The following is a 7,131-nucleotide window of genomic DNA, read 5'->3' on the forward strand; positions in this document are numbered from 1 at the left end:
ATGGGTTTGAGAATGTTCATGGAGGGTATGGTTTTGGAGATAAGAATGAAGCATGAAATGATATTTTGGAATTCGCATCAGCCTATGAGTTGAGTATCATGAACATATGGTTTATGAAGAGAACATCCCACTTAGTGACTTATCGGAGTGGCGGTAATGCGAGCCAAATTGACTTCTTCTTAGTAAGGAGTGCTTGGAGAAAGAGTTATATTGATTGTAAGGTGATCCCTGGTGAGAGTACGACAACCCAACATAGAGTAGTGGTGCTTGATTTTCGAAGTAGGAAATGTCTAAGAAAACAAACACCACAAGTAGAGACTAGGATTAAGTGGTGGAAATTGCAAGGAGAGAATCAACAAAAATTTGTGGATGAGATGACCAAAAAAGATGTTTGGACTTGTAATATGGATTTAGATATAGATTCGATATGGACTAAGATGGAGCATTGTATAAGGGAAGTAGCGAAGCAAGTTCTAGGGGAATCTAAAGGTAGCATGCCACCGGGTAAGGACACATCTTGGTGGACAGAAAAAGTACGACAAGCAGTAAAGGGTAAGCGAGAATCCTATAAAATATTGGGGAAATGTAGGAGTGATGAGAACTACGAAAAATACAAAGAGGCTAAAAGGGAAGTAAAGAAGGTCATACGAGATGCTAGAGCAAAGGTGAATCGGGATCTGTATACCAGATTGGATATGAAAGAAGGGGAAAGAGACATATATAGAATTGCTCGGATGAGAGATAGGAAGACGCGAGATCTCGGAAAAGTTAAATGTGTGAAGGATGTGGACCAGAAAGTCCTAGTTGGAGATAAGGATATCAAGGAACGATGGAGGTCCTATTTTGATGACTTATTTAATGGAGATCGCAGACAAGATGTTGGAGATATAAGTATCCATCACGATATGATAAATCATGAATGCCGGTGGAGAATTCAAAAGGGTGAAGTCAAAATGGCATTAAGTAAGATGAAGTTGAAGAAAGCAGTAGGACCTGATGGCATCCCTATTGAGGTTTGGAGATGTTTGGGGGAAAGAGGAATCGAATGGTTGAAAACGTTCTTCAACAAAATTTGGAGAAACAATAAGATGCCATCAGAATGGAGGAAAAGTATCTTAATCCCTTTGTATAAGAACAAAGGCGATGTCCAAGATTGTGCCAACTACCGGGGAATCAAATTAATGATTCACACTATGAAACTTTGGGAGTGAGTGATCGAACAAAGGCTAAGGAGGACGGTGAGGATCTCGGAAAACCAGTTTGGCTTTATGCCGGGAAGATCAACTATGGAAGCCATCCATCTAATGAGACAATTAATGGAGCACTATCAAAATAAGAAGAAAGACTTGCATATGGTTTTCATTGACTTGGAGAAAGCATATGATAAGGTACCAAAGGAAGTACTTTGGTGGGCCTTGATAAGGAAAGGCATTTCGCGGAAATATATTGACATCATAAAGGGCATGTATGAGGGAGCATGCACGAGTGTACGTACTAGTGTTGGGAAGACTGAAGAGTTTCATATTAAGATTGGAGTGCATCAAGGTTCCGCACTAAGCCTATTTCTTTTTGCCATCGTTATGGATGAACTAACAAGTTCACTTCAAGATGGTATACCATGGTGCATGCTGTTTGCAGATGATATTGTGTTGGTTGATGAGACGAAAGAATGAGTGGAGAGGAAGTTGGAACTATGGAGACAAACTCTAGAATCTAGAGGCTTTAAGTTGAGCCGAAGTAAGACAGAATATTTGGAGTGTAAGTTTAGCGGCCATAAGAGTAGGGAGGCAGGGACAATCACCCTAGATGGGAGAGTTGTTCAGGCCTCGGATTGCTTTCGGTATTTAGAATATATTATCCAAATGGATGGAGAAGTAGATGGAGATGTTGCTCATAGGATTAAAGCTGGTTGGTCGAAGTGGAAGAGTGCTACGAGTTTCCTTTGTGACCCCGGCATGCCTAATAGATTGAAGGGGAAATTCTACCGGACGGCAATTAGACCAGCATTATTATATGGTACGGAGTGTTGGACAGTGAAACACTGCCACATCCATAAGATGTCGGTGGCGGAGATGAGTATGTTGAGATGGATGTGTGGTCATACGAGAAAGGATCGGGTGAGTAATGAAATAATTAGGACAAAAGTAAGGGTCACATATATTGAGAATAAAATGAGAGAAAATCGACTAAGGTGGTCCATGTGAGACGTATAGCGCTTGATGCGCCGGTTAGGAGAACCGAAGAGTGGCAAAGAGATGTAGTTGTGAGGGGTAGGGGAAGACCTAAGCAAACTTGGAGGAGGGTGATCGAGAGTGATATGAGTTTACTGGGAATTGAGGAAAATATGGTAGTGGATAGGACGGAGTGGAGGGAGCGAATTTGTGTCGCTGACACGACTTGATTTCACGGTTTTATATGATGGTTCATGGTAGCCGAACCCGAATCATTTCGGGACTAAAGCTTTGTTGTTGTTGTATATAACTAACTTTTATTTAATTAAATAATTAATTATCAAAAGATAAATATAATTATCAACATATAGTTTAATATAACTTAAATATTTAAAATACCGTTAATTTTAATTTTTATATATATTTTAACAAATATTACATAAAGGTTTATCATTTTTTTAATACTAGTATATTAACTAATATTTAAATTTTAAATATGGTGTTCGCTATGGTTACTTTACATTTTACAATTTAATAAATTTACATAATTTAAATTTAATTACAAAATATATTGTGAAATAATTATTATAATACTTATTTAGTTGAAAGGTTTTATTTTATGTTTGTGAAATTACCATTTATCGCAACAACTTTATTATTGCAGAAAATATTATATTTTGATAACGAGTATTTTGTTGCCGAAAATATAAATTGATAATATTTTATAACAACGAGTTTGTTGCTGTAAATGAATTTTATTTATTAATAATATTTTATTAAGAAAACATATATATTTATATATTAATATAAATTAAATATTTAAAATCCATATAGTATTATATTTATATTTTATATTTTATTGAATATTAAAAAAATATCTTATTGTTTTTTTTTTGGTAAGAAAATATCTTATTGTTTTTAATATTAATGAATTTTAATTAGTAGTTAAATTATAAATATTCATAGAATATTGTTTGTTTTGAAGAAACTCATAAAATAAATTTTAAAAATTATATTCTACAACAATATTATTGTTGTTGCAAAAAAATAATTTCATTTCCCTCCACAAATTTGGTGGGGCGGGAATTGTAAAATGAAAGTATCATTTTTTCAAATAATAATTTTGCGCTATAAATTATAGTATTTATAGCAACCACTCTGTGTTGTTGGGTAAGTTACAAAAATAAATAGAAAAGGGAAATGATTACAAAAAAGAAAAATGAAGTAGAGAAAAGCTAGAACGAAACCCATCTCTCTCGTTCATTTTCCTTTACACTGAGAAACCCTATAAACACTAAACCATAAGTGACCTTTCCTCTTTTTCCGGCTTCGATCTCCGCCTGCCTACTCTGGTCGCTTTGTACGGCCATCAAATTTTCTTACCGTTTCCCCTTTTTCCATTTGTTTATCTCTTTCTCCTTGCTTTCTATCCTTATTCATTTTCGTTAATTTGAATGTCAAATAAGGATTTTTTTTCAGACCCACGTTGTTCTCTTAGCTATCGTTTGCATCTTCGGTGTCTGATTGAGGTATGGCTGCTCCTTCATTCTATGATGAATTTCAGGTTAGTTAATTTAAGTTTTATAGATATGGATTGAGTATTTATAAATTAGGGATTTTTATTTCCTGTCGTGTAATTTAGTAGTGGTTTGGGCTATGACATGTGTTTATCATTAGTTATTGTGAGGGATATGTTCTCCTTTCATGTCCAGGTTATATGTAGTTAATGGTCAATGCAATACAATCATTCTTCTATTAATATTAAAAAGCCACTAAACTTGTGACCATTTATCAAGGTTTCAAAGCTGTGTGGGAGACTGGTGATTTGCGGCTAATTGCAAGAGTTCAACAGTTGAGGTTCAAAAAGAGGAGCTATATTGTTCATTTTTTCATTAAAGTGAAGATGAAAAAGAAGAGTTAGAGGTATGGTGATAATGTGCTATCTTGTTAAAAGGTATCAGATAGATGCTGCAATTCTAAGGTTGCTCAATTATTCATCATTTCATTCATCTTTTTTTTTTCCTAATCATTAGTTCTTTAGTTATGGAAGTCAACAAATCGTACATTATCTCTCTCTTTTGCAGGAGGGACCGAATTTCTGTAAGTAGGCACTCTTACCTCGTCAATACTGTATTAATTTTGGGATTTAAGGATTTAATTTCAGTATTGGCAACTCAATCTAGAAACTGAATAGGATATAGAAAAGAGATTTTGAATTTTTGTTTCTTCCTATAGAATATATAGGCTCTTCTTGTTTCTAAGTGATATATATTTGTTGAGGCATCAATTTAATCAATGTACTACAAGTTCAACAATCTGCTCGATTATCTTAATTGATTTCATAATTTTGTTATGCAAGACTTGATGGAGTTAATAATTTCATAAGTCATGTAGAAAGACCAATATTGTATAGTCAAATCCTCTTAGGATATGGTGTTGGATATAGTCAAATCCTCTTTCTCGTTGCTTCCTTTCTTGATTTTATTTCAGTTAAAGATATGGTGTTGGGTTGGGGGCCGATTTTCACAAAGAATAAGCTTCTAGTTTCAATTGTTGCTGGTATTAAATTGAAAGATTTGCATGTTAGTGTGCTTGATATGTTGATGTACTAGGAAACAGTTAATATTGTCTAAATATTAATCTCTAAGGACGATAATGTGCTTTTGTTTTGTCTTAATTGGGCAATTAATTGCTTACTATTGGTAAAGCAAAATCTACAGCCAATGCTACAGTTCATCCAAACACTGACCTTAGCCTTGTGCCAGAATATAGTTTGGACATATGGGAATTTTTGTCAGGATTATCATTTGGAGACTAGACTATACCTTTTTCATTCAAATCTTGGCTTGGGTGTCTGTCAGGTCATTTACCCATGTGCTTATGTTGAATCTAAACCCTTACTCATTAATTAATCCTCCTTTATTTAAACTTTAAGCTAACAGAACATGACCAGTTCTCTAACAGAACATGATGCATCTGTACTTAAGTTCAACAATAATGCTCTTCATCAGCTACTTGGTCCACTTGGTGCTGTTAGGAGAAAAATTGAAGATGAAATAGGTATGCAGGATCAGCCACATGTGTTTTCTCTCTACTTGCTCATATTTAAAGTTTCATTTGTCTTAGAATGTATTCATTTTAAAAGGTTTACCTAATAAAATTTTTATTCAGATTCAATAGTTAATGGTGTCATCTTTTGATATCCTTTTTGATATCCTTGTTGATCAATGACGATGCAGTCTCACTACCTTTGGAGTGTTTCTTTCTTCATGTCATAAGCTTGTTAGAATGATTGATTATAATGGAGTGGGTGATTAAAGCAAAAAGATAAAATCTTTGAAACTGCAATTTTCATTTTCCACTCCATTAATCTTGAGACTAAACATCAATTGCATTTGTTTAATGTAATTGGTGGTGTCAGCAACCAAGAGAATATGTTGATGCATTTGATTATTAACAGTGAGTTGTATAGAAATTGACATACATGGGAATGGTTGTTTTTGTTGCAGGCAACGTCTGCAACCAAATATACAAGCTGTGAATCAGTGGTGACAAGCAGTTAACACCATTTGACACCTCAGCCTCCTCAACGGGATACGAGTCCTACAGGGTTAGTGTGGATGTGGTTGTTGTGTATTTTTTCTATTACGGTGCATTATCACCACTTTATTCTTGTGTTTTTGTGTTCGTTTGGAATATTGAATTCAGGTTTATATTTTTTCCAGATTTTGGACCATTGCAGAAAAGACTTTAACAGAGTTTCTTTCAAAGCCACTAGAAGTGTTGTTAAGTGAGTCCAAATTCCTGGAATGCTTTAAAACAGTAGATTCAAGGTCAGTGCATCAGTATCTCTGTAGAAGAAGAACTTGTCTTGAAAACTTTTCGTAGATGAAAAAAGCACTGAAAGAAAAGGCAAGAAACTTGGAATATTCGTATCCCTCTTCACTTTCGAATCAGCTGCTTTTGTGTGTGCTGTCATGCTTTTAATTATGAGTTTTACAATGGATAACTTGCACAAACATGTGTTTTGGGATCTAGGTTTATGGAAATTGTGTTTATTGATATTTACTATCATCTGTGGGAGATTGATTTCCCAACTCTTTACAATGCTTATATTATTGCTGATTTGGAGGTTTTGGTTTTATGAAAGAGCTGTTTATTTTGGGTATGGAATAAGGAGTGTTCTGTTATTTGTATGGTTAAGTCTCATTGCTCTAGCTTGGGGTATTTGTAATTGCGATTTCGTATGTTATTTGATAATTGATGGGAGCATTTGTAATAGCGATTTCGTTAATGATGTAACCAGAGGTCTTACCGGTTGTCTAATAATGTTTTATGGCTAGTGAAGACCTTTTTAGTTAAGTTAGTTGGTACTATCCATTCCATTGAATTCCCAGAAAAATCTAAGGAAGCAATCTATGTTTGGAAGGTGCTCATATCTCTGTCAGAGGTGGATAAAAGTAGTGAAAAACAGAAAGGATCGGGATATCCTCTTGTTAATGCCATTGTTCATTGATTTGATTGCAACTATACTGTTTGACAAAATTTTTGACTTAGACAAACATGACAAAGATAGGATTTCTGGTCGGACTATGAGGGAATTAATGAATGTTATTCGAGGTAAGAAGCTATTTTCTCTCCCCCATGGAGATGAAAAAGGTATGGGGAGATTACAAGAAGCCTGATGAGGCAACTATGGAAGCTGCTGCTGATATTTTTGCAGAAATTGAACCCTGATTCTAACAGGTTCGTTATACCTTTCTGCAATTTCATTGATTAATTGCATCTTTATTTATGCTTACAAGTTCCTTGATGAACCTGGTGCATTTCCCTTGAAAATATATTGCAATTTGTGAAAGAAAAGAAAGTTATTGATCAATTAATTTCATAGGATTTTGAATGAGATTGTTGTCTTGTGCATTTGAGATATTCTGAGGGTATCCAAGCTTATGGCATCCTT

General features: G+C 34.5%; 1 long non-coding RNA gene across 3 annotated transcripts; it reads left to right on the plus strand.

Annotated features, from left to right (window-relative positions):
- Positions 1 to 3,362: 3,362 nt before the first annotated feature.
- LOC136225708 (uncharacterized) lies at positions 3,363 to 6,894 on the plus strand. Of its 3 annotated transcripts, XR_010687241.1 has the most exons (5): positions 3,363 to 3,735; positions 3,968 to 4,094; positions 4,205 to 5,231; positions 5,681 to 5,781; positions 5,897 to 6,894. It is a non-coding gene; the product is annotated as an uncharacterized lncRNA (long non-coding RNA). The 3 variants fall into 3 exon arrangements; XR_010687239.1 differs by having other exon boundaries at positions 3,968 to 5,231; XR_010687240.1 differs by having other exon boundaries at positions 3,363 to 3,700; positions 3,968 to 5,231.
- The last annotated feature ends 237 nt before the right edge of the window (positions 6,895 to 7,131 follow it).

Source organism: Euphorbia lathyris, chromosome 4, assembly GCF_963576675.1.
Source record: "Euphorbia lathyris chromosome 4, ddEupLath1.1, whole genome shotgun sequence".
NCBI lineage: Eukaryota > Viridiplantae > Streptophyta > Magnoliopsida > Malpighiales > Euphorbiaceae > Euphorbia > Euphorbia lathyris.